The sequence below is a fragment of the Pongo pygmaeus genome, chromosome 15 (genome assembly GCF_028885625.2).
Source record: "Pongo pygmaeus isolate AG05252 chromosome 15, NHGRI_mPonPyg2-v2.0_pri, whole genome shotgun sequence".
NCBI lineage: Eukaryota > Metazoa > Chordata > Mammalia > Primates > Hominidae > Pongo > Pongo pygmaeus.
In genome coordinates, this window is record NC_072388.2 from 470,895 (window position 1) to 498,416 (window position 27,522).

Genomic DNA, 27,522 nt, shown 5'->3' on the forward strand with positions numbered 1-27,522 from the left:
AGATCTTCGTGGATGCTTGGAACCCAACTGGTCTCTGTTTTCTACTTTAGGGATAGAGCCACAGCTTGAGTAGGGTGGTTTTGGTGTCACATACGCGGTCAATAATACCCACCTCTGCAGAGGAATCACTGTGGACTACTCCTCGTTTCATCCCATGCTCTTGCGATGGATCCCTCTCACCTGTTTACTGATTTCATTCAAATTCTTCAGCGACCACAGGACCCCGACTTGCCTTCTCTATCCTGATTCCCATCACTCTGCTTTACAGGCCTGGCCTGCTCGCGGCTCCTCACACCAGCGCTGCATGGCTCCCTCCACGCCTCCGCCCTGTTTCCTCTATCAGACAGAACTAGCTTCCTCCATCTCTAACGGGCAAAAGCCTGCCCAGTGTTCAAGACCCTCCTCAGATGCCGCCTCCACCATTAGGCTTCTTCCTGACCCCTGAGCCTGTAACACGCGCCACCATAACTCTCCACCTCAGCCCACATTCCCACAGCACTCGCGAAGTCCGCGGCCCTCAACATGGCGCTTCATTCTATTTTAGGGTATTTCCTGCTTGTTTCCTGCACGCACAGTCGCGCGAGGCACAGCCCCGAGTGACCCACGCACCAGTGGCCCGCGCTTCCAGACGCGCCGCCGCAGGCCGGCTAGGGCAGCCTGAGCCGCTTCCCGCCCCCGCGGGGACCGTCGCCAGCCCGTAGCTCTAGCGGGAGGCGGTTCCACAGCGCACGCGGCAGCCCCACCACAGCCAGCACCGGCGCCTCAGGCGGGCTTTCCTCCCCTCGGGGAGGCGCGAATCCTCTAGGGCTCCTCCAGAGGGAGCCAGGGAGCAGCTGCGTGCGGACATCTTTTGGCCCTCTGCGGCCGCCGTAGCTCCCCGGCAGAAACGCGGAAGTGTAAATCTCAGCCATTCAGCGTTTGGGTCAAGACGAAGGTGGGTTCTGGACAGACGTACACTGTCAGGGAGTGTTTACTTCGCCTCCACTTCTGTTCCTCTCCGCCATGGTGCTGCTGCGGGTCACATACTCGTCCTGAGTCTGCTTCAGCCTCTCCGTGCAGAAGTCTCCCGGAGCCATGGCCGAGAACTCTTATGTGAAGTCGACCAAGCTTGTGCTCAAGGGAACCAAGGCGAAGAGGTGGGTCCTGCAGCTCCGGCGGGAGTCTCTTCAGTTCTTTTCGGACGCACTCCACCCCCGCGAATCCGGTAGAAGTCGTGGCCCGGAGAGCCGGCTTTGTGGCCTCCCAGGCTTCGCCCTGGCCCCTCTCCAGACTGGACAGAGGCAGGACCGCGGTTCCTGGCGCCTGTGCAGAGAGGAGCAGCCTCCCGTGCGGACGACCCTGGAAACAGGATAGACGGGCGGTTGACCCGTGGCCCCGTACCCACGAGTTTGGGTCCTCTGAGGCATCTCTCCAGGCCTCTGCCTGGTGGTCTGCGTTAGTCTGATCTCGTAGTTCATGATAATAACTTCCTTTGTTAGGGATGATTATTTTCTCCATTGTCTCTTCCTGGAAAAATTATTGATTAATTTTTTCTAAGCTAATATGTAGAGTGAAACCAGGATGAATCACACAGTGGTTGAAGTGTATATGGGCTTTGATAGGGATGTGGGCTCGAACCTGCACTCTGTCATTTACTAATTTTGTAATTTGTGTCAAATTGGTTAATATGTCTGAACTTCCATTTACTCATTAACAGATCAAATATCTTTGAACCTCCGTTTACACATTTATACTTTCAGACCATTTTTTATACCTTTAGAAGACGGTGAGGATTAAATGAGAGAACATATATGCAGTAAATAAATTGAGCCAAATGTGAGGAGGAGGTCGTAGTGGTAATTTATTAGCTCTTTAGGAGAAAAATACCTGTGCACTCATATCCCCGCTTCTTTTATAACTGGCAGATTTGCCCGAGGTTGATTGTACATAGAAATATTGAGCATTTCCTCCTGGTCTCCGTGATAAACAGAGGTTTTGATATTTTTAGACGAGATGGAAAGAAAGTATCAAGGAGTGAGCTGAGGCCACTGCCCTTGAGAACCCTCTCGAGGAGTCTGGGCTCATGAAGATGCCAGAAGAAGTGGCAGGTATGTTCTGAATGAATCTGAGATTTTTACTCTGTGAATTTCCTGTGAGGAGTGGTGAGTTATCTTCTGAAAACTTTATGATGAAAATGCAGACAAGAGTGTCTTAAGATTATCGTAATGATCATAATTAATGCTTATATAGCACTTTCAGTGTGCCAAGAAATTGTTTTAGGCACTTTGCACGTTAACTTTTTTCAAATCACTCTTGATTTTTTATTTTTTTATTGCGATGTAATTCATAATTATAAAATTCACCCTTTTGTACAGTCAGTGGTTTTTAGTATATATTCATGAGGTTCACCACTGTCTAGTTGCTGAGCATTTTCGTCATCTCAGAAGGAAATCTCTTCCTACCCATTAAAGCAGTCACATCCCATCCTCTCCCTCTCCTAGTCCTTGGCAACCACTAGTCTGCTATCTATGTGAAATTGCCTATTCTGAATATTTCCTAAGAAATCATGCAACATGTGGCCTTTCGTATATGGCTTCTTTCACTTATAATATTCTTGAGGTCCATCATTGTTGTAGCACATGTTCCTTTTTATGGCTGCGTAGTAGTCCATTTTATGGATGTAAAACTTTGTTCATCCATTCGTCAGTTGATGAAAATTTAGGTTGTTTCCCCTTTTTGACTATTTTGACTAATGCTAGTGTGAATATTCTTATGTAAGTATTTTTGTGGGCATATGTTTTCATTTCCCTTGGGTTTACATACTTAGGAGTAAAATTGCTGGGTCATATGGTAACTCTAACATTTTGAGGAACCACAAACTGTTTCCTGTAGATGCTGCACCATTTTACATCTCCACCAGCAATGTGTGAAGATGCATATTACCTCTTAATCCTCACAATAGCCTTAAGGGTTAAGTTATTATCCTAATTTTTTAAGTGGAGAAACTGACTCACAGAGAGATTCAGTACCTTTTCCAAAAATCGCAGAGCTAAGAAGTGACAGAATCAGGATTTAAAATCTGGCAGTGTGGCTCTACAATCTGCTTTGAACTTTAACATAATATGTACAAAGCCTGAAGCAAATTCTCAGTATTGTATTTAAGAGGGCATAGCAATGTAAGTCTTCCTAAGTCAATAATTTATAAATGAAACAGCTTAAAAGACTTCCAAGTTTCAATCTTATGATATTTATTTATCACACAAATCAATATACCTAAACTCATCTATATAAATTACGTCCTGTAGTAAGAAAAAAAAGAGCAAAGATAAGAAGAGAAAATGAGAAGAAGATGAAGAAACCCAGCTTGATATTGTTGGTGAGTCAGTTTTCAGTGCTGTGTTCTGAAAAAAGTTAACATTTCTTGAGATCTCATTGAAAATATTTTCCTAGTTAGAAATTTATGATGTATTCATATTTGTCTTAAAGTGCTTAAATATTACCTACAGTTGTGAATTCCATTTATTCTTTAGCACAGTAGATGCTATTGATGCCTTTACTTCATTGTCAGAACAGAGCACAGGAGAGAGGAAGTACAACTCTCCGACTTAGTAGGCACCATTAGACTGCTTAGTAGCCGGAGATTCTGATACATAATTTTAAAGTCTTAATGTAAATGTTATTCAACCAAATATATTTTACAAGTTGTTGTCTTTGAACATGTATACATTTTAGTTATAGAAGTCAGTTGTCTCTTAAATGAAGTATCTTCACAGGAAAAATCATTATTTTGTCAACTCTAAAATGAATGAAAATTTTAAATAAATATCAGGGTAGCCTGTAAATGATACTAGAAATAAACTGATCCAAACACATTTAACCAGCCTATTTTCCATTTAGTTGTTTCCATACTTTTTTTTTTCTCTTTTAAAACTTGGCAAGTTGCATTTTGAATCTTCATAAATTATGGTAGCTTAAAAAAATATAAAATATGGAATGGTATAAAGCTACTGTTCTGGAAGAATCATTGCTTTTGAAATGACAAATCAACAATTCTAAAATTAGGGTAAATATCTAGGGTAGATATGTAGATGTGGAATTGCTGTGTCAAAGGATAGGTGAATGTTTAACTATGTAAGAAACTGCCAAAAATTTTCTAAAGTGGTTGTGCCATTTTACCCTCCCACCAAGAATGAATTAGTGCTCCAGTTACATCCTTGCCAAGAGTTGATGGTGTTATCAGTCTTTTCTCCCAGTCTGAGTTTTATCTTTTCAGTTTCTTAATGATGGTTTTCGGATGGACAGCATTTTTTTTTTTTTTTTTTTGAGATGGAGTCTCGCTCTGTCGCCCAGGCTGGAGGGCAGTGGCGTGATCTCGGTTCACTGCAAGCTCCACCTCCCAGGTTCATGCCATTCTCCTGCCTCAGCCTCCCAAGTATCTGGAACTACAGGCACCCGCCACCACGCCCAGCTAATTTTTTGTGTTTTTAGTAGCGACATGGTTTTACCATGTTAGCCAGGATGGTCAGAAGCTTTTAATTTTTAAAAAGCTTAATTTATTTTTTCTTTTATGGTTACTGCTTTATCTCTTTGACCTAAGAGATCTTTGCTTATCCCAAAGTCAGGAAAATATTGTACATTGTCTTTTAGAGGCATCATAGTTTTAGTTTTTACATTAAATCTGTCATTAATCTCAAATTAATTTTTGGCATCGTGTGAGTTTGGTTTCAAGATTTACTTTTTTTTTTTTTAACATCTTGATAGACATTTGTGCCAGCACCACTGGTGTTTCCTTTTTCCATTAATCCAGTCTTGTATCTTCATAAAAAATCAATTACCTTTCTATGTATTGGTCTATTTCTGGACTGTGTTCTATCGATTGTCTGTTTTTCTGTTGGTATATTTCTCTTGATTGTTATAATTTCATGAAGTCTTGAGATCAGGTAGTGTGTGTCCTCCAACTTTGTACTTGCTATTAGTTTATTAATTTCTACAGTGAAGCCTGTTGGATTTTCTCAGATTTTGTATTGAGTCCAGAACATTTGAGGGAGAATCAACATCTTAATATTGGGCCTCAATATTTCATAATTTTCAATGTAGCAGTCTTGCATGCCTGTTTAAAAATGTATTCTTAAGTGTTTTATAATTTTGCACTACTGTCAATACAACTTTTGAATTTGATTTTCCAGTTTTTTGCTGTCAGTATATAGATATGCAGTTGATTTTTGTATAGTGACTTTGTAGTCTGATAAGTCTGTTTCACTTATTACTTCTAGTGCTTTGTTGATGTAGAAAACTAAGAAATTTGCAATTATGTTTTCTGTGACTATCGTTTTACTTCTTTCTTTCTAATCCTTATGTCTTGTCTTGCTTTTTATTGGTTATTATACTGTCCAGCACTTCCATAGTGTTGAACAGAAGTCACAAGAATGCGCATAATTGTATTTTTTCCAAGCTTAGGCAGAAAGCTTTCAGTAGTCCACCATATGGTGTGATGTCTATAGGATCTGCAGAGAAAACCTTTATCAAAATGAATACATTCCTTTTAAACTTTGTTTCTTGGGAGTTTTTATCATAACGATGTTTAATGCTGTCAAATGCCTCTTTCTGTATCTGTTGAGATGATTATACAACTTTCTTCATTCTGCCAATGAATTACGTTGGTTTCATTTTCAACTTTTAAACTAACTTTACATCCCTGAGATAAACCCCACTTGGTTGTGGTGCATTGTTCTTTGGAATATTGCTAGAGTTAAATTCTAGTTGTTTTTTTTTTTTTATTTAAGATTTCTATATTGGGGTTGATGGGAGATATTGGACTTTTGTATCCTTTTCTTGTAATGTCTTTATTTGATTTTGGTGTCAAGTGATATTGGGTGTCATAAAATTAGATGGGAAGTGCTGTCTCTTCCCTGTTTTTGGAAATAGCTGTGTAACATGGGTATGATTTCTTCTTTACATGTTTGATAGGATTTACCAGTGAAGTCATCTGAACCTAGAGGGTTTGGTTTGGTTTGGTTTTAGTTTTTTTGTGGGAGAATTAAGATTTTTTAAGAGATATTTTCAGATTTTTCTGTTGTCAGTTTTGGTAATTTGTGTCTTTTAGGAAAACTTCCTTTCATCCAAGTTGTTGGATTTATTGGCATAAAATTGTTCAGAATATTCCTTTAATATCCTTTTAATGCCTGTAGAATCTAATCTGTATTGCAGTCTCTTCATATTGGTAATTTGTGTTTTTTGTGTTTTTTCCTGGATCAGTCAGTCTAGCTGGAGGTTTATCAATTCTTTATAAGATCACTTATTTTAGATGATTAATGATCTTTTAGTACAGGGGTATGCAATGTTTTAGCTTCCCTGGACCACAATGGAAGGAGAAGAACTGTCTTGGGCCACACATAGAATACAATAACGATAAGCTGATGAGCCAAAAGAAAAGGAAAAGCAAAAAAATCTCATAATGTTTCAAGAAAGTTTATGAATTTGTGTTGGGCTGCATTCAAAGCTGGCCTGTACCACATGCAGCCCTCAGATTGGACAAGCCTGTTTCAGTATTACTTACTTTCTCTTTTTTTCATTTTCTATTTCATTTATTTTTAGTCTTTTTTTTCCTCCCTTTAACTTATTTTCGGTTTACTTTGCTCTTGTTTTATTGCTTCTTAAGAAGGGAGTTAGATCTCTTCATTCCACTTTAGTTTTAGTTACAGTCAACACATTTTGTTTTCATTTTCATTCCATTCAAAATATTATCTAGTTTTCCTTGTGATTTTTCTTTTCGTGGACACTTGAGTTATTTAAAAGTGTATTGTTTTTTATTTCTACTACATAGACATATTATAGGTATGTTATTGTTGCTGATTTCTAATTCATTTATAGTATAGTTGGAGAATATACTAACTTACTGAATTTCCATGTACACTTGAAAAGAATGTGTATTCTGCAGATGTTGTTTCAGGGGTTTTTTTTTTTTTTTTTTTTTTTGGAGATGAAGTCTCGCCCTGTTGCCCAGCAGGCTGGAGTGCAGTGGCGCAATCTAGGCTCCACTGCAGACTCCACCTCTCTGGTTCAAGTGATTCTCCTGCCTCAGCCTCCGGAGGAGCTGGAATTACAGGCACCTGCCACCACGCCTGGCTAATTTTTTTATATTTTTAATAGAGGCGGGGATTCACCACGTTGGCCAAGCTGGTCTCAAACTCCTGACTTCAGTAGACCCACCCACCTCGGCCTTCCAAAGTGCTGGGATTACGGACGTGAGCCGTGGCGCCTGGTGGTTCAGTGTTCTTTAGATGTCAGTTAGATGAACTGGTGGAACTTGTGACTGCACATCTTCTGGGTCCTTACTGATTTTTTACTCATCCTGCAATGTATTGCGAGTTATGTTAAAATCTCCAGCTGTAATTCTAGATCTGTCTACTTGAGCAGTTTTTGCTTAAAGTATTTTGAAGCTGTCATGTGTACACATTTAGGATTTTTAAGTCTTCCTCATGAATTCAGTCTTTCATTTTCATAACATTTTAACCTTTATTTCTGTTAAATGTCTTAATGCCTAGTTAAATTATTTGACCACCCTTTTGCTTCTGTCAAGCCTGGGCCTTTGTTAGTTTGTGCTTATTTATTAGGTTTTTGCCTGTAGACTTAGACAGTGACTCTTACTCTAGGAAAGGCTCATCCTCATGGGCCTCAGCCACATGTTCTAGGTATACTTGGTGAGTTCTCACCACTCTGCTGTGTCCCAAATTTGTGTGATCTCTGGCATCTCCAGTCAGCCCTCAGAAGTGCCAGCCACTCTGTATAGGCCTTGTGGAGCCTGTTTGCTCTATGCACTCCCCCCAGCCCTTGGCCCCAGACCTGCAGAGAACTTTTGCATACACTTTTGAGGCCTCACCTTTATGTAGTTCCCTCTTCTCCTGTACCTTATTCTATAAACTCCAAACATGTTAGCACTGCAAGACTCTCAGCGTAGTGACAGTGACATTGCCTCATTTTTGGAGGTCTCTACCTCTCTCTGTGTGGTCAAGAAACTGCCATTGGGCAGAAAACAGAAGTGTGTGTGAGATTTGCTTCCTGTGTTTTCCTGTTCTCAAATATCACAGTCCTGTTCTGCCTGTGTTCCAATCCCCAAAAACAGTTTTCTCAAATATTCTATCCAGTTTCTGTTTTCTCATTGGTCATCGTGGAGGGCAAATCCATCTCGGCTGGAAGAGGAAGTCCTTCTGCGTCTTTTTCTCTTTGTCCTTCCACCTTCTTTTGCATTATGAATTTTCTAAACTTGCCATATAAGTAAGCATGGCCTATTTGTGAAGGGAAAGAAAAAAACTTTTAATTTTTTAAAGCTGTTCTGTTGGTTGCTCACAGGGATCTGAAGGGATTTGTAAATAGGATGAAAGAAATTCTGCCTTTCACATGGAGAATCCCATTTGTGACATTCATAAAAATGAGCATGTCTGTAAGCAAGGAGTTTCACTGAGTTCTGCTAGATTCAGAAGCAATTGAACTTACAACATCGTAGTTTGCAAAACGCAGATTTGATTTACCCAGGAACTAAAGCTAAGTAAGCTATGGGTTAATAGAAGGTCTGTGAAGGGTACTTAGACTACAGTAAGATTGGGGAAGAAAATTCCATTACAAAATCTAAGATATATCATTCCTTTGTGCCAAGCAAATAATGAAGGCAGAGATTTAAAGGGGCCCTCAGCACAGAAGCACTGAGTTAGTCAGAAGGCGAGGTGAGCTGTCACACAGCCTTGATACTAGAATGAGAGTGCCCTGGTAGTATCTTATCAGCCATGACACTGGTGCATCAGGCCATTTTTTTTTTTTTTTTTTGAGACAGGCTCTTGCTTTGTTGCTCAGGCTGGAGTGCAGTGACATGATCATGGCTCAGTGCACGCTCAACCTCATAGACTCAAGCAATCCTCTCATCTCGGACTCCCGAGTAGCTGGGACCACAGTCTTGTACCAACATACCCAGCTAATTTCTTAATTTTTTTGTAAAGATGGGGGTCTCCTTTTGTTGCCTAGGCTGATTTTGAACTCCTGGGCTTAAGTGATTCTCCTGCTTCCACCTCTCAAAGTGCTAGATTACAGGCATGCCAGACATATGTAAACATTATAAACTATGTGAAAATATGTGAAAAGCTTTATTATGCATTGTGAGACAACACAGCGGGAATATTTCACCATCTGCCTAAGGTTTAAATGGAAATAACTTTAAGCATGTGTCTAAATAGCAAGTAATGTTTTAGAGCGGATTCTCTTAAATTCAGCTTGGGCGTCTGCAGCATATACACAGCTTGAGCTGTAACCTGACATAGAGACAGGCAACTTCAGTGCCCACTGTTCTTAGGATCCACTGCTTTTTCACAGCTAAAACCCCCGAGTGACACTGTTAAGTATTATGTTATGTTACTTTAGTCGTTAAACATATAAGCATACCTCCAAAGGTTCAATGTAGGCCACTTGCAGAAAATAGGCAGAATGCTCACATTTAATTCTTGATGATACTGTGTTTAGCTTTCTTATTCTTTGAAATCTCATTGAGAAAAAATACTGGCATCTGCTCAAAGTAATTTCTTTTTCAGTTGACCATATTGTAAGTAATGTTATTGTATCATTTCCCTACTTGGACAGAGTGTGAAAATTTTGAGGAGTTTGTCTGCCAGAAATTTCTTCTTCATTTGCAAAACATTAATGAGATATTATATTTAAATGATTTTACTTAATATTAAGTGTACTTGGTGAATGTGGCATAGAACATACAAAGTAAAACTAATTTAAAATTATTAACTATTACATTTATAAGAAAGACTTGCTAATCATAACACTGTTCATAATGATTCAGAATAAAGCATTATTTCTTTTACTGAAAACAATTGTAGCTATAACTCAATCATCTAAATTGTCATTAGTTTTATTCCTTTCTAATCATCTTTAGATGAAATTTTAATTTTGATTAATGTTCTTTTTCTCCATTGGTTTTGTGTGTGTGTGGAGGTAAAATACACAGAATATAGAATTTGCCAGTTTTTCTATTTTCACGTGTACACTTCAGTGGCATTTAAATGCATGCACCATTTTACCTTCCCACCAGCATTGCAGAGGGTTTCAGTTTCTCCACATCCTGCCCAACATTTGTTTTTCTGGTTTTCTTGGTTTCTGTTTTTTGTTTTTTGTTTGTTTTGATAATAGCATTCTAATGGGTGTGAAGTGGTATTGCATTATGGTTTTGATTTATATTTCCCTAGTGACTAGTGATGTTGAGCATCTTTTCGAGTGCTTATTGGCCATTTGTATATCATCTTTGGAGCAATGTCCGTGTATATCCTTTGCCCAGTTTTGAATTGTGGTGTTTGTCTTTTTGGAGTTCTCTATATAGTCTGGATATGAATTCCTTACAATGTATGTAGTTTACAAATATTTTCTTCATTCTCTGGGTTGCCTTTTACTCTGTTGACAGTGGTTCTTGATGCACAAAAGTTTTTAATTCTGATGAAGTCCAGTTTGTCTATGTTTTCTTTTGTTGCCTGTGCCTTTGATGCTCTATATAAGAAATCATTGCCAAATTCATTGTCGTGAAGCTTTTCCCATTTTCTTCTAAAAGTTTTCTAACTTTAGCTCTTACATTTAGGTCTTTGGTCTATTTTAAGTTACTTTTTGTATTTGGTGTTAGATAAGGGTCCAACTTCATTTTAGCTAAGATTTTATGTATTTTAAAATTCATTATGAAAAGCATGAAATGTTTAGTTGAATAGAAAATTTTGTGCAGTGGAATTAACTGAATCTTTAAAACCTTTTTATTATGGAAATATTCAAGCTAATCCATACATAGAAGAATATAATGGATCCCCATGTGCCCAGGCCCCAGCATTAATTATCAATATTTTGCCAATCTCATTTCATTTACTTAATCACCCACACACACATTTTTTCGTAGAAAATTTTAAGTAAAATCACAGATATTATGTCATTTTACCCATAAGTACATAAATGTACATTTCTTAACGTGGTATGTATTTCTCTCATCAACTGTTTTGTTCTTTATTTTTATACATTATAGTATGTCATTATCAGACCTTGTAAAATTAACAAGAATTCCTTAATATGTAATATCCAGTTGATGATTGACTCATTTCTACTCTAGTTAAAGTACAATTTAGGAGGAGGTTTGAGGATCTTTTTTAACATTAAGATATAAACTTTTATAACAACTTTTAAAATAATTTTTGCTAGAGTCTAATATTTCTACTGGAAAATCGGAATTTAGTATACATAGACACAGATTCTGCTCATTTTGCTTTCAATCTAAAATCATAGTTAAGATTACTGGCCAGGCGCCGTGGCTCACACCTGTAATCCCAGCACTTTGGGAGGCAGAGGCGGGTGGATCACGAGGTCAGGAGTTCAAGACCAGCCTGGCCAATGTGGTGAAACCCCGTCTCTACTGAAAATACAAAAAAAATTATTCAGGCATGGTGGCAGGCTCTTGTAACCCCAGCTACTCGGGAAGCTGAGGCAGAGAATTGTTTGAACCCGGGAGGCAGAGGTCGCAGTAAGCCAAGATCGCACCACTGCACTCCAGCCTGGGTGAAAGAGTGAGACTCCGTCTCAAAAAAAAAAAAAAAAGATTACTATGCTAGAAAGTCTTCCTGTAGAGGCATTTTTAAGAAACATTATGATAGACATTGCCTCTGGAAAGCAGGCATGAATAGATGGCCGGGGTCTTTCATGAGAGTGACCGTTCTCCATATATCAATTTGTATCTTACATGTTGTCTTTTGTTTTGTTTTGGTCTTTTTCTGAGACAGGACCTTGTTCTGTCACTCAGGCTAGAGTGCAGTGGCGTGATCATAGCTCACTATAACCTTGAACTCCTGGGCTCAAGTGATTCTCTTTTCCAGCTCCCCAAGTAGCTGGGATTACAGGCATGCACCCCCATGGCTGGCTGTATGTTGCTATTTTGTATTTTAAAAACCTAATCCTGACTGTGCTGGTAGTTGCATGAATCTGTGCACATACATGCATATACATGTAAAACTGGTGAAATCTGAATAAGCTTCATGGATTATATCAGTGTCAGTTTCCTGATTCTAACAGTGTATGATACTTATGCAAGATGTCATCATTGAGACAAAGCGAGTAAAGGATATGTGAGAACATTGTATTATTTCTTACGACTGAAAATAAAAAGTTTTTAAAACTAAGTTATAATAACAAAGAACTCTGTGTCAAAACTAAAATATAAAGTTGAAATATCAATTTTATTTTTTAGGAATCTGGTGGACAGTAAAAAACTTTGGCGAAATTTCAGGAACCATAGCCATTGAAATGGATGAGGGAACCTATATACAAGCACTTAACAATGGTCTTTTTACCCTGGGAGCTCCACACAAAGAAGGTTTGTGTCTGGAAGGGAAGATCCTGCCGCAAGTGTAGATTTTAGGACATTCATTCACTTAGGCCAAAGTCTAACTAGTCTCAAATATTTTCCGAAGGAATGGAACCATTGAATTTGACTCTTCCATTATTTTTTAATTCCTTAATATTTACCAGCCATTGGAAAGTCCCTCTTTCTAACATAAGCATTTGAAAACATTCCGTGTAGTTCCAGAAGAGTTTCTTTGGAAATCAAAACAACATGAATAATTAAAATAGTAAGTGGAAAGAAAAAAGGAAACATATTTGAGTCAAATATGTTTGAATTACTTTTTTTTCAGACCTGTTACCAAAACTAACCTGGGAGCATTTAACAATTTGAAGTTTGCTCATTTTCTTTAGTCCATTAGAGGAAGCACTAATGAGATACAAAGTAATTAGTAGATAAAAAGCAGTATCATTTGGTCAGCAAAGCCATCCATTAAATAAATGAAAACATTTAGCTTTTTAAATAAGTGCTTATTTATGACTGTATTTTAAAGCATAAAGAGAAGCTATCTCGAAAGTTATTAAATAAGCATTATATCACCCTGTCTTACTCAGTGTATAAAATTAACATTGTAGTTAAAAGAAGGTAAAATAGATCTTGATTCCAAAGATAGAGTATTACAGTGACATCAGTATATCTGAATATTCTTACATTTAATTGCAGAAGAAAATAACCACATTTTTTAAAGCAAAATAATGTCTTTATATTTACAGCAAATGTCAAATTTATTTTCAAATGTTTTTTCTCCAATAATCAATGAGGGCCCTAGTCCTCCAGAGCTGTTTATGGCTGTCAAATTATCTGATTCCAGGTGAGCTTATGTTGTAATATAATTAGTAACTAGTTATTTTAAAAATTTAATTGTATTCATTAAAAATTTTAGTATCTGTCTTAAGCCCACGGTAATTTTGACATAAAAAACAAAATAGCTTTTTTGAAAAGTAGATTTTGTGATCTACTTTTAGTGGATTTCCTATCAATATATAATGCTAGGCTGGAAAAAAGATGTGTAAGTTAAAAAATGCAGATTAATAATTTCACACAGCAAATAAGATAGATTAAAAAATAAATCAAATAGTACAAAACCTGGCTCATTGTTGCTATGATATTTAAACTCCCTGTTTGGAAGTCTAAAGACAAACAGGAAGACTGAAAAAAGGAATATTGTTGAAACCAGCAGAGAATGTTACAGCATTGTAACTACCAAAAGAATATATTTACTCACTATTTTTACAGTCATTTTATAAAATAACCTTTTTTATTCTCTCCTTGTGCAGAAGTATAGAATGATTCTTTGGGTAAAAGATACTGAAAGTGAATTTACATATTTTAGTAATTGGTTACATCAACATGATAATGATTTCTGTTATATAATCATTAATGTATAAAGGAGTAAAATTCAATTCTGACATCCGAGGAGATTCTTGGTAAGGTGAAAGAAATCATAATTTTAAAAAATCACATTAAGATGATTATTTCTATACTTTCTTCGAAAGTCTGATAAGTAGGGTGAAAGACAAAGAATAAAAGCAGAGGAAGAAAAAATTCAATAGTTTTAAACTGCTTTACAATTATAAACAAAAAAAGATTATAAAGAAAGTTAACTGACAAATGAGGAAAATATTTGCAACAACCTTAATAGGCAGTGAGATTTTACTCTTCATATGTATCTTGTATAGAATTCATAGCACTGAAGACCCCAGTAGAAAAATTGTGAACAATCAGATCTGAATAGAAAAATGGACAAGGGACATTACCAGATAATCAAAAAACTAAAAAGGAAAGGAAAAAAAAAAAACAATTGTTATTCTAGTTAACTACTAAAATGCAAATTAATAGGATACTGTTTTTTTTTCCCATATCAGGTTTTCAAGTATTTTCTTAGAGTCATAATTTAAAAAAAAAAATCCATGATACAAAACATACTCTGTTAATTTGAGGTAAGAATGTAAATGGAAGCAGCATTTTCTGGAAAACAGTTTGATGACATAAGAACTTTATAGTTTATACCCTTCGATCCAATTATTTCTAGGAATTTTTTCTAAGGATAAATCAGTTTTATGTACAGAATAGATGTAAATAGAACTATTTGTGATAAGAGAAAAAGTAAGTTTTAGTAATTTATTATTGAACTTATAACTAAAGAGGTATAATTGAAGAATGATGAATTTTGAAAATATTTGTTACGTAATATATAAGGTACAATGTTTATATTAAAACAGCAAAATATAAAACTAAATTTAAAACTGCGCACACCACCATGCCCAGCTAACTTTTTAAATTTTTTGTAGAGATGGAGTCTCACTCTGTTGTCCAGGCTGATCTTGAACTTCTTGCCTCAAGCAATTCTCCCACTGCCTTCCCAAAACACAGAGATTACAGGAGTGAGTCACCACTCAGCCACATGCAGCTTTTGAACACTTGGAATATGTCCAGTCTGAAACTTTAGATATGTACACACCCACACACATACACATGTCCTGTTTTGTTGTTCTATAATTAATTTTCTCTCAGTTTTTAACTTTTATCTACCTTATTAATGTACAGAATTGCCCTGAAATCTGGCTATGGAAAATATCTTGGTATAAATTCAGATGGACTTGTTGTTGAGCGTTCAGATGCAATTGAACCAAGAGAACAATGGGAACCAGTCTTTCAAAATGTAAGTGCTGTTATTGTTTACAAAATCTTCCTGTCAGTTTAACAGAAAGTCTGTAACAGTCAATCATAATATATTTAAAAAGAAAAAGTAGGATGCAGTAGTATAATACATTAAACTGGAATAAATCAGTAAGAACATAGAGCCTTAAAGAGATCTCATAATATAGTGCAACAAAAATAGCATTAGTACTTTTGCCCACAATTATTTCTGTATACCCTTAGTGCCTAGATATGGATCTCATTTCCATTGAAGAACCGGTCAATTCTAGGTCTCAGAGTAGGAAAACAGAATAGTTCCTAAGTATCTTCTTTGTAGCAGAAATCATGGATGCTTTCAGAAACATTACAGACTGTAAGCGAACTGTGGAGCTAGCTAAGACAAAGTTGTGACAATTTGTGTATAAAATATAAATAATAATAGTTCATTGAAGTAAATTATCTCTAAAAGACTTTCAGTTGATAAGCTTAAAATAGTTTACGAAAAAATAGTTTTAATATAAGAAAAAAGATAATATACTAATTCTTCATTTTAGTAAGTAGACAGTTGTAGTATATGGATGTTTTGTTAAATCTTTGTTGATACAGAATACATAATTTCCCTTTCCTGTTTGTGTGAGAAGTAAAGATTGAACAAAAATATGTGAGAGCTAAACTGTCTTTAAAAAGTAGATCACTGTATCAGAAACAGTAAGGACCAGTGGGCACCACGCAGAACAAGCAAATAGAAGATAAGCTCAGCCTTTGAGTAGCAGCTTTAGTAGTATACAATAATGAACTGAAAAGAGGAAGTCAGCAGTGTTTTCTAAGATGACAGATTAAACAAACTTCCTACCAGAAAGAGGTAATCATTTCGACTAAGTTCCTCATCCCCTAGGATAAAATCTTAAGTCAGTGACTTGAAAACTGTTTTGACCTAATCAATTGAGAAATGCATTTTTACATTGCAGCCCAGCACACACATATGTATAATCGAAGCAAGAGTTTTACTTAACAATACTTACTTATCCATGTGTTATGCACCTTGATATTTCTTATTCTCTTTTACCCCTTCCTCTGTGTGTCTGTGTGTATTCCTTTTCCCCCCCACCCACCCAATACCGTTCAGGAAACACTACATTGATTTCATTACCTGTAATGTGTTGCAACCCCTTTGAGATGATCCTAATAGTTATGATGAGATACTTCTAATAAAAGTTACACCAGTAGAAAATGTCAATATTTCATAAGGCCAGGATGATGACTTAGACAGTACTAATAATACAACACTTTAGGAAAGTTCATTTCATTTTATTTTTAGGAAGGACACTAAGTTTCAAAAATTTAAATTTATATGAAAGAGGGTCTTTAAACTCTATTGCAAAAAGGACTCAGCTGAATAATCTGTGGCAGAGGTTTAAATCACCTGGACCACACCATGCGATGTGAACTGCCATGTTCCAGAGCTCACCAGGCGCCATCCAGATGAGAGACCACCCAGCCCTTGTGACTTGACTAAGATATTAAATCCATGTTATCAGCACGTTTTTAACTGCATGTGATATAAGGTGAACATATTTTGTAATCATTCTATTTATAAATATTTTGTCTAAATATTATGGTATTCCAAGTTTTCCAAAAGAATCAATCAAATACAAGTTATAAATAAACATTTTATTTGTTATGGGAGTTAAGCTAACCATATTTATAACCCAGATTTAGATACACAAGAAAATCAGTTTCTAAAATTTTGTTTAATAGAAAGCAGTGAATACGTCAAACATTAAACAACTAAAACAGTATATGAATATTTATTTTCACACACAAAAGTCCCTCAGTCATTGATTCTTAAATTCAAAACACCAAAGGCATTGTATATACCTTTTCATGTTTTCTAATTCCGAAGAAAATAAATTTTACTTAAAATGCTAATATTTTACTAGAGTATGCATTCATAATTATGTTCTTGTCTTTAAAGTTAATTTTTCAAACAGAACTAAACAGTTTTATCTTCAGTAGATCTTTTAGAAAGGAAGCAATCCTACCTCATCTAATTAGAATTTAGTCTTACTAGGAAGATACACTACAAATATTTATTGTGGTAATCTTTGAATAGTAAAATGAAAGGTGATTTTGATTTCCTTTTCTATATGTTCTTGTATTATATTTTTTACGTTCTTCTCTTAAGTTCTTTTCTGTGATTTTCAAATCAGGGAGGAAAATTTATTATTATTATTATTATTATTATTATTATTATTATTATTATACTTTAGGTTTTATGGTACATGTGCGCAACGTGCAGGTAAGTTACATATGTATACATGTGCCATGCTGGTGCGCTACACCCACCAACTCGTCATCTAGCATTAGGTATATCTCTCAATGCTATCCCTCCCCCCTCCCCCCACCCCACAACAGTCCCCGAATTGTGATTTTCCCCTTCCTGTGTCCATGTGTTCTCATTGTTCAATTCCCACCTATGAGTGAGAATATGCGGTGTTTGGTTTTTTGTTTTTGCGATAGTTTACTGAGAATGATGATTTCCAATTTCATCCATGTCCCTACAAAGGACATGAAATCATTTTTGATGGCTGCATAGTATTCCATGGTGTATATGTGCCACATTTTCTTAATCCAGTCTATCATTGTTGGACATTTGGGTGGGTTCCAAGTCTTTGGTATTGTGAATAATGCGGCAAGAAACATACGTGTGCATGTGTCTTTATAGCAGCATGATTTATAGTCCTTTGGGTATATACCCAGTAATGGGATGGCTGGGTCGAACGGAATTTCTAGTTCTAGATCCCTGAGGAATCGCCACACTGACTTCCACAAGGGTTGAACTAGTTTACAATCCCACCAACAGTGGAAAAGTGTTCCTATTTCTCCACATCCTCTCCAGCACCTGTTGTTTCCTGACTTTTTAATGATTGCCATTCTAACTGGTGTGAGATGGTATCTCATTGTGGTTTTGATTTGCATTTCTCTGATGGCCAGTGATGGTGAGCATTTTTTCATGTGTTTTTTGGCTGCATAAATGTCTTCTTTTGAGAAGTGTCTGTTCATGTCCTTCGCCCACATTTTGATGGGGTTGTTTGTTTTTTTCTTGTAAATTTGTTGGAGTTCATTATAGATTCTGGATATTAGCCCTTTGTCAGATGAGTAGGTTGCGAAAATTTTCTCCCATTTTGTAGGTTGCCTGTTCACTCTGATGGTAGTTTCTTTTGCTGTGCAGAAGCTCTTGAGTTTAATCAGATCCCATTTGTCAATTTTGGCTTTTGTTGCCATTGCTTTTGGTGTTTTAGACATGAAGACCTTGCCCATGCCTATGTCCTGAATGGTAATGCCTAGGTTTTCTTCTAGGGTTTTTATGGTTTCAGGTCTAACATTTAAGTCTTTAATCCATCTTTAATTGATTTTTGTGTAAGGTGTAAGGAAGGGATCCAGTTTCAGCTTTCTACATATGGCTAGCCAGTTTTCCCAGCACCATTTATTAAATAGGGAATCCTTTCCCCATTTCTTGTTTTTGTCAGGTTTGTCAAAGATCAGATACTTGTAGATATGTGGCATTATTTCTGACGGCTCTGTTCTGTTCCATTGATCTATATCTCTGTTTTGGTACCAGTACCATGCTGTTTTGGTTACTGTAGCCTTGTAGTATAGTTTGAATTCTGGTAGTGTGATGCCTCCAGCTTTGTTCTTTTGGCTTAGGATTGACTTGGCAATGCGGGCTCTTTTTTGGTTACATATGAACTTTAAAGTAGTTTTTTCCAATTCTGTGAAGAAAGTCATTGGTAGCTTGATAGAAGAAGTATCCTCATGGCTATTTTGTTATTTTGTTTCACTTAGGGGAAAATTGCTTTATTGGCCTCAAATAGCTGCTTTATTAGATGCAATGAAGCAGGAGACATAGAAGCAAAAAGTAAAACAGCAGGAGAAGAAGAAATGATCAAGGTAATGGTGACATTTTATACGGATGACTGCATTCACACATGCGATGTGACTGTATCTCTTTAAAATGTTAAATCATCATTTACTGTCACTTTAAAGATTTAGTTAATAGCTTTTTTTAATCTGCTGTTTCAAATAGACTCATTTTTAATTATAAGTCACATAGTTGATGGCTTGTTTATACAATGTGGTAGAGAAATCAGTTCATCTAGGAGCTGCCTTGCCATTATCTCCATGGATTAGTATTTTTTTCTGGTAGTTCCACATGCTCTTTTTAAGCTTTCATTTTCTTGTTTTCTTGCTTGTATTTTAAAATCTAATTTTTAAAATAGATAACATGTACACGTGATCCAACATTTTTAAATAAAAGCATACGAAGATGAAGACATATGCCTGCCATGCATCTTACTCACCTTTGTTCTAGCTCCTGTTCCTCTTTCCCTTTGTTTTGTTTTTTTTATAGCCTCCTAAAATTCTTTATAAACATATGAATACATTTATAATTTTCAACTTTTTTGCACTAAAGGCAGCCTCCTCTATAGTCTTCTCAACTTCTGATTTTTTTTCCTTAAAATTGTATCTTGGAGAGTTTTCTATTATTAGTTTGAATGTACAAAATTTTCTCTTTTTCTTGCTTTTCTTTTTCTCTCTCTTTTTTAACAGCCACATAATATTCCATTTTAGGGATGTACCTTAATTTATGTAGTCTTTTATAGATGGAAATTTAGGCTGTTTCCAGACTTTTGCTCTTATAAACAGTGCTGCAGTACATAACATTGAATATGCATCAATTTGTGGTTGTGCAGGTGGACCTGAATATAAATTTCCAGAAGCAGAATTACCAGGTCGGGGTATACGCGTTTGTATTTATGTAATGCTTGAACTTCTGTGATGATAATCACTCTATGAAACAAAAAATCATAGCAGAACTTCTGGGGCCTTAGCCCTTACATTTTAAAAATATTTTTATTAATAGTACCTGTCTTCTTTGCATTAGGAGAAACACGAATCACATGAAACATGATTTTTATTTTATTTTTAAAATGTGTGTGCCTCACTAAACTGGAAATAAAAGTTCCTTATTCCAGGCTAAATTCCCTCATCTGTAGTTAGACACGTTATCCATTGCACCAGTGGCCTGTGCCCTCCCTAATCCTACTGTTTGTTTTACGTCATTGTAAAAGTTAAACAGACATCTTCATATCAAGGTGAAATTCTAAATAATACTGTTAATATAACCTAGATAAATCAGGTAGTTAACTAGAATTTGATGAAAACATTTAAGGCTTAATTTCTTAGACTCACAAAAGCCACTGATCTTTAATGATAAACATATACCAGGAGGTGTCTAAAGAATAACTCCCCCCTTCTTGACACATGGTTTTTCTGTGTCTTGGCATTCCAACGCAGTACTGAGCATCGTGAACCTTGCTTTGTTTGTCTCTGTTGGGAATCACAAGTTGCATCCAGTCTGACCCAGATTTGTTGGCATTGTGGGGGCCAGAGTGGAAGGCTCTAAGAGAGGGGGCAAATGTCTTTTCTAAAATGCCCTTCATTCTTATAATTAGAGCATAAAAATTTATATTACATTTTTCTTTACTGCCAGTATAATTTAAAAGCATCTCTCAATTCTCTGTACGTGCTTCATGTTAGATTTCCGGTCATATGTTTGATTTTCTTTTTAGAATAGTCTTGATTTCAGATAATTTCAAATCTAAAGCTCAAACAATTTCAATCAAAAATGTAGATATTTTCTTACAGTTAGAGAAGTGAAATGCTATATTTTTTCACTGCATGCATCCGGCACATGCGTTGTAGTCTTGAATTTCCATAATGCTCCTGTGAGGTGGATGTGAGCTCAGCCTTACAGACAGGAAGACAGCCTCTGACCCTCCTTACATCCTTGTGGTTTTTGTCAGTCAGTTCATGGAAATCACAGTGATTTCAAGGTGTGGTAAGACAGGATGTGTACCCAGGCTCAGCTGACTCCAGAGGCCACTCTCAGTATTTCATAGCACATTGCTTCTCAGGAAACAGGTCATCGAGGAAATGCAGACGGGTTTGTGACTTGCATTTAATTTAATTTATTTATATTTTATTGTATCATGTTTAAATTTTTTTCATCTGGATATCATCACAAAAGTGTTATTGAAGGCAACAATTGCAAATATATGTGCAGTGCTTTGCACTTATACAAAGACACAAAGATACACAAAGATTGCATTTTTCACTATTTAAAGCAATTTTCAGATGAAATACAAAGTTTTCTGGGTCTCTTTGGTTACTCAAGTACTTGGAAGCTCTGAACAGTGATTATTTAGGACTCTTTTCATACCATTTAATTGCAGGCTGTCCTAATTAATCTCTGTCAGCCCTTCACCTTTAGGACCTTGCCTTATCTACCAGAACACAGATCCCTCTTACTAAAGGTAGCATTGTGTTACAGGCCCTAGCAGGGAATGTTTTGAGGTCTGGGACCCCTCAAATCAAAACTGTCACAAAGATGTCATTGGCACAAACATGTTATTTGTCATCACTTTCTAAGCAGCTCTGAAACTGGACTCTGGCCACAGAGATCCCTTAGGAGACATGAATCCTTACCATTGCCCATTGCCTGTTCTGTGAGTATCCTAATTGTTGAATGCAGATTAATTAACTTATGACATGTGATAGTAAACATCTATCCAACTTAGGAGGACATAAGAGGCTACTAAAAGAGGTGGGTTCCAATTAATTAAAAACAAGTTGTGTAATGTTAAAAGTTTTAATAGTTTGGTAATAGCCTGTGCAATGTAAAATAGCTATTGAGCTTTCAATCTGATCAAATGACACTTGTCTACTAGGGATAATTTGATCCTAGTGTATTCACTTGGAGGACAAAATTAAATTAATGATTGCTTTATTGCCTAGCAGGATCTGATGTATAAAATGTTTCTGAAATAATTTTGTCTGTAGTGTTTCTGACACAAGGGCTGAGGAGGAAGCATGTGATAGCACTTACTCATATAGATTATATATATGAAGTAAAAACACATAGCCAGAACCGGTCTTTTTCTGAATATTGTTGCTCAGTTAATTTTTTCTTCTGCATAAGAAATCATCTCGAATGTTCTTATGTGATATGTAAAGTGGGGAAGGTGGAAGATAAACATATAACCCATTGGATTCTCTTTTCCAATATCTAGATTAGATCCTGCACTGGAAGAGAAACCAAGAAAAAAGATGACATTCCAGAAGAAGAAAAAGGTAATGTAAAACAATGTGAAATCAATTATGTGTATGTATGTTTTTCCTTTTAGACCTACAGATTTGACAGTGAAGTGCTTCTCAAAGTGCTTTCAAAATAAATTACCTAATTAGCTGGGGATGGTGGTGCATGACTCTAGGCCCAGCCACTTGGGAGGCTGAGACAGGAGGATTGTTTGAGCCCAGGAGTTCAAGGCTGCAGTAAGCTCTGATCACCACTGCATTCCAGCCTGGGTGACAGAGCAAGACCCTGTCTGAAAAAATGAAAACTGATGGACAAGAAGAGGCAACACAATGTAGCCTCTAGGACAGAGCACTGAGCTAAATGCTTTTTTTTCTTGAGGGTTCAGTTTTCCTAATCATCCTATCAGCTCCCAAAGCTAGTCACTCGGGTTAGTCAATCTCTCTATTCATTCATAGAATGGGCGTGATGCCAGTCAAAGTCTGTGCTATGGCCAAGACACAGGGGACTCCAGCCAGCATGCCCTAATAGAAGTGGGGCCTTGTGGTACCCAGTCAATGAGTGGCCTTGCTCTTGAGAGGTCATGAAGGTCGTCTTTGTTGTTCAGAATCTCCAGCTTATTAAAAAAAATACAGTTAGACTTTTTTTTCTTCCTCAATAAGGAGTCTCACTCTGTCCCCCAGACTGGAGTGCAGTGCCACGATCTCAGCTCATCGCAACCTCCGCCTCCCACGTTCATGTGATTCTCCTTTCTCAGCCTCCCGCGTAGCTGGGACTACAGGCGCACGCCACTATGCTTGGCTAATTTTTGTATTTTTAGTGGAGACGTGGTTTCACCATGTTGGCCAGGCTGTTCTCGAACTCCTGACCTCGAGTGATCTGCCTGCCTTGGCCTCCCAAAGTGCTGGGATTGCAGGTGTGACCCACTCTGCCTCGCCTATAATTAGACTTTTTAATAAGTGAAAAAGAAATTAACAGTATTTATAAATTTAATAGTAAATATCTATAATCAGAGTTTGAGGTATTTTTCAATGAAGACATTTTCTTTGGAGAAAGAAATTTCAGAGCTTCCAAGACCACAAAGTTAAAATAAGTAAAGAAGACAGTAAAATTCTTCAAAAGGCTCAGAAAGATGGATTTTTGCATGAGATGCTTCTGGACAGGTAGCTATTTATTTACTTATTTCCACTATTTTCAGTAGCCAATAGAAATGGCATGTAGAAAACCTATATTCTCTTAAATTACTGTAGTTTTCACATTTTTGTCTTTATTTCTAATTTATGAGTGTGGCAATATTAGCTAGAGAGGATGTCATGAGTTTGGGAAAAGATTGTCAAGAAAGAATATCTAAAAATTATAACCGATTCTAAGTATATACTTTAAGAAATTCAGGTTTGACTGTATCTACTTCATAAATTTATCATTATCTTTTTATAACTATTACAACCAGAGTTAGAGAGAAGCAGTTTGACTAATATAAAAATTATGTGGATTCTGTTAGAGTAGTTCAGGTTCCTTAAAATAAGCATAGATCAATTAAAAGACTAAGTATAAAAGCTAAACAAGTGAAATTGAAGCAGTTTTATTCTAAGATTTGGAAGAGTGCAGGATGTTTATCATAGCACATTATTAATATTTATTACTCTTCCTATGTAGACAAGTAATGTCCTAGAGTAGCAACGTAGAAAAACAGAGATGTTTAGCTGTGAGTGTACAAGTATAAATCAATTAAGTGCCAGATTTTGATAATCACCAGCCGCTCATTCAAGTCGTATGTTCCAAAGTTACTCTTACCCTTTTTGTACATTACTTGATAAAGGCAATGTTTAATTACATATTTCCTGTTAACTAGCTGGTAGAGTTCATACCTAAAGTCAGTAAATAATGTTAAGAATTTTTTCCAGCTGAGCAAATGAATATGTATCTAGTTGTAAGAAATCAAGAAGAGGTTATAAAATATAATCAGGATGTGGACTCTAAAACGGAATAACCTCTATGTCCTGTAACTTTTATCACTTGTAATAATACAGCATTCTCACCCTGTTAACTGGAAATTTAGAGCACCATTAAATTCTGGAATAATTAAAATATCTATTTGGATTGAAAAAGCCCTTAGACAACATTTATTGAATATTAGGAAATAACTTTTATAAGATTAGAATCCATTTTTTATAGAAACCAAATTTAAAAGTATACATATTTTAATATAAGTGTTGTGGTAACACAGTAACCAAAATTGAGCACACATTTTTAAAGCTTTTTATATTTATTAGCAGTTGAATATATATGGCATGTTTTACATAGATTAATTTTACTATTTTTCTTTGTTTTAACATTAGAGCCAAATTGAAACCGACAGATACTGCAAATGACTGGGACTTTTGTTTCTGCCTTATCTTTTTGTGTTTTTTTCTGAATAAAATATTCAGAGGAAATGCTTTTACGGAGTTCTTGAGTTGTTGTGAAATTGTTGTTTAGCTAGTAGCTAGTTTAACCAGGATTAAGCAAGTTTAATCAGGATTCTTCATGGATGTATTTTTAGCTAACTACAGTTTTTCATATGGAAATGAAACTTACAGTACACACTTAACGTACCACAGAATTTTTTTCTGGATTTCCTGTCCTGAAGCATGAAGTGTACTAGAAACCAATTCTTCCTGCGCTACTTGTGGAATCTTTCTTACTGGATCATAATCTTACTTTACTTTATACAATAGAAGCTTAATCAGTGCCTTTAATAGGAAGTGAGAAACTCCCAATCCAATCAACAAGGCTTTGATTCTACCTCCTAAGTACTACTCAGAACACAGACAATCCAAATATCAGAACTAGGGGGTTGGGCAGAGAGGAAAAATCATCTATTAGGGAGTGGGACAGAAAGTGGAAACATTACAAAGAAGCAAGTGGGCTCAGGACAGAGGCGAGAGTAGTACTGGGGAAAATCCCTACTGAGGACAGGTTTGCCACAGTGGATATGTATGTGATGCTTTTGTCCTCGTGGGCTGGAATGGAAGCTAATAAATAAGTTCAGATGCTACGTGTTACTTAGGTCTGCTTTGTTGAAGCCTGTCTCTTTCAGAGTTCCTAAACACAATATTTCCGTGGCATCTAATCCCAGTGAGAGCTCCAAATCCAGGCCATGTATCAGATGCCACGGAAAAATCTGCCTCAGGACTGAGGTTGGTTCAAGCATCTGGATGATGTCAAAAGTCCACGTTGTGTGCTGGCCTAACCTGAAAGACCCTATCTAGTTCTAGCCTTTAAATTCCTTCTGTCACCAAATCTAGAGTTACATGGCATCTATACAAGCTAGGTGGCTGAGGCATGGGATCAGCCCTATAAAGGAGCTTTTGGAGCTTTTGTTGTAGGTCTAGCTTCAACTTGGCACTCCAGTTCCAATAGCTGGACTTTCTCTCATCTTGTGTTCTGATCCTTGGATTGGGAACAAAGTAACCACTCTGATCCAACAAAGCAGAGGTTCCGGTTCCCAACTGGTGACTATTTTGCCTCCCAGGGGACATTTTTGGTTTTCACAACTGGAATACGGTGTTAGAGGGTAGAGGCTAGGGATGCCGCAAAGCATGTGGCATAATCCTGTTCCTCCCAGAATGCTAACAGTGCCAAGGTTATGGAGCCTTCCCACCCAAGGGCTTGGTCTATTCCTTGCTTCTGTCAGCTCCCTAACCCTTAAACACAACAGTTCAAATATATATGCATAAGCATCTCCTAGGGACCTGCACGTTTCCAATATCGACTACTGAGATCCATCCGTAGAGATGCAGGCTTAGGAGGTCTAGGATTGGGCTCAAAATTTGCATTTTAACAAGTACTCCAGGTCATTCTGAAGCAAGTGATACAAACCACACAATGAGGAACACCGCCTTCAAGAGACTGAATCTTGCTTCCCAACACTAGCTTGGTATCTGAGACCATCTGCCTGCTGACTGGCTTTCCTGTCACAAACATTCTGCATGTAGGCACAGTGTGTTCCTAGAGTCCATGTTAACTCTTTCACCCTCATGTTCCCTTGGTTCCTGTCCCCAGTCCAGCGAGCAGAACTGATTACAGATCTTGACAACAGAAGATACAGATTGAAAATAACTTGCCTGTTCCCGTGGACTTTATCCACTAGTGAAGGAGGACAAGTGGACAAGAGGAGAGGGTAGGTGGGGGCTCATTCCCTATTCCTCCCATTCCACTTTATACAAACCCCACCTAGACCACTGGGAGAGCAACGGAGGTTAAGAATGACTGCATCTAAATATTGTCATCTGGTCCACTCTTCTTCCATCTTGTACACAAGGATATGAGTTTTGTTTAAAGCACTACTGAAACCTAGAAAAACTCTGGCTTAGCAAGCCCCTGACGGATCAGTCTAGTAATCTTATCAAAACCAAGATTACCTAAAAGCACTAACCAAAGGAAAAGCTCCCTCACCCAAACCTATGACTGCTCACATTTTTCAGATTGAATACTTTCAATTGTATTTTAAGGTTCATTGACTCTTTATCACCTCCAAACTGCTCCTCAACACAACTGATTATTATTTTTTAATTTTGAAAACTTTCTCACTTCTAGAATTTCCACTTGAGCCTTTGTTATTATTGTAGTTTCTTCTACTCTGCTGTGATTCCCTATCCATTTATTCTAAGGGTTTTTGGGGTTTTGATTTTAATAAGAATTACAATAACTACTTTAAAAATCCACACTAATTCTAACATCTGGGTCATCTCGAGGTCAGTCGCTATTGATTGCCTTTTTCTTTGAATATATTTCTTTATATGTTTGATATAATGGGATTGAATTCTGAAGATTGTAAAACTAGATTTTGTTTTGTTCCTCTGAAAATTTTGATAATTTTTTGTTGTATTTGTTGTATTTTGTTTGATTTTTTCTATTGTATACTTTACAATATATTTTCCTCCAATGATTTTGACATTTCTATTTCTCAAAATATTTATGTTTATTTTAACAATTATACAAAGTAGCTTGGTGCAGTGGATCCCATCTGTAATTCCAGAATTTTAGAGGCCAAGGCAGGAGGTCACTGGAGCCCAGGAGTTGGAAACCAGCCTAGATAACAGGGCAAGACACTGTCTCCACAAAAAATTATTAGGGTGGTGCAAAAAGTAATTGCGGGTTTTGCCATTACTTTCAATGGCAAAACCCACAATTACTCTTGCACCAACCTGATAAAAAGTAAGCTGGGTATGGTGGTGGCGTGTGTCTGTGGTCTCCGCTATTTGGGAAGTGAAGGCAGAGGTGGGAGGATTGCTTGAGCCCAGAAGTTCCAGACCAGCCTGAGACACTGTCTCTACGAGAAAAAAAAAAA

General features: G+C 36.8%; 1 pseudogene; it reads left to right on the forward strand.

Annotated features, from left to right (window-relative positions):
- The first annotated feature begins 883 nt into the window (after positions 1-883).
- LOC129026112 (protein FRG1-like) lies at positions 884-25,225 on the forward strand (annotated as a pseudogene).
- The last annotated feature ends 2,297 nt before the right edge of the window (positions 25,226-27,522 follow it).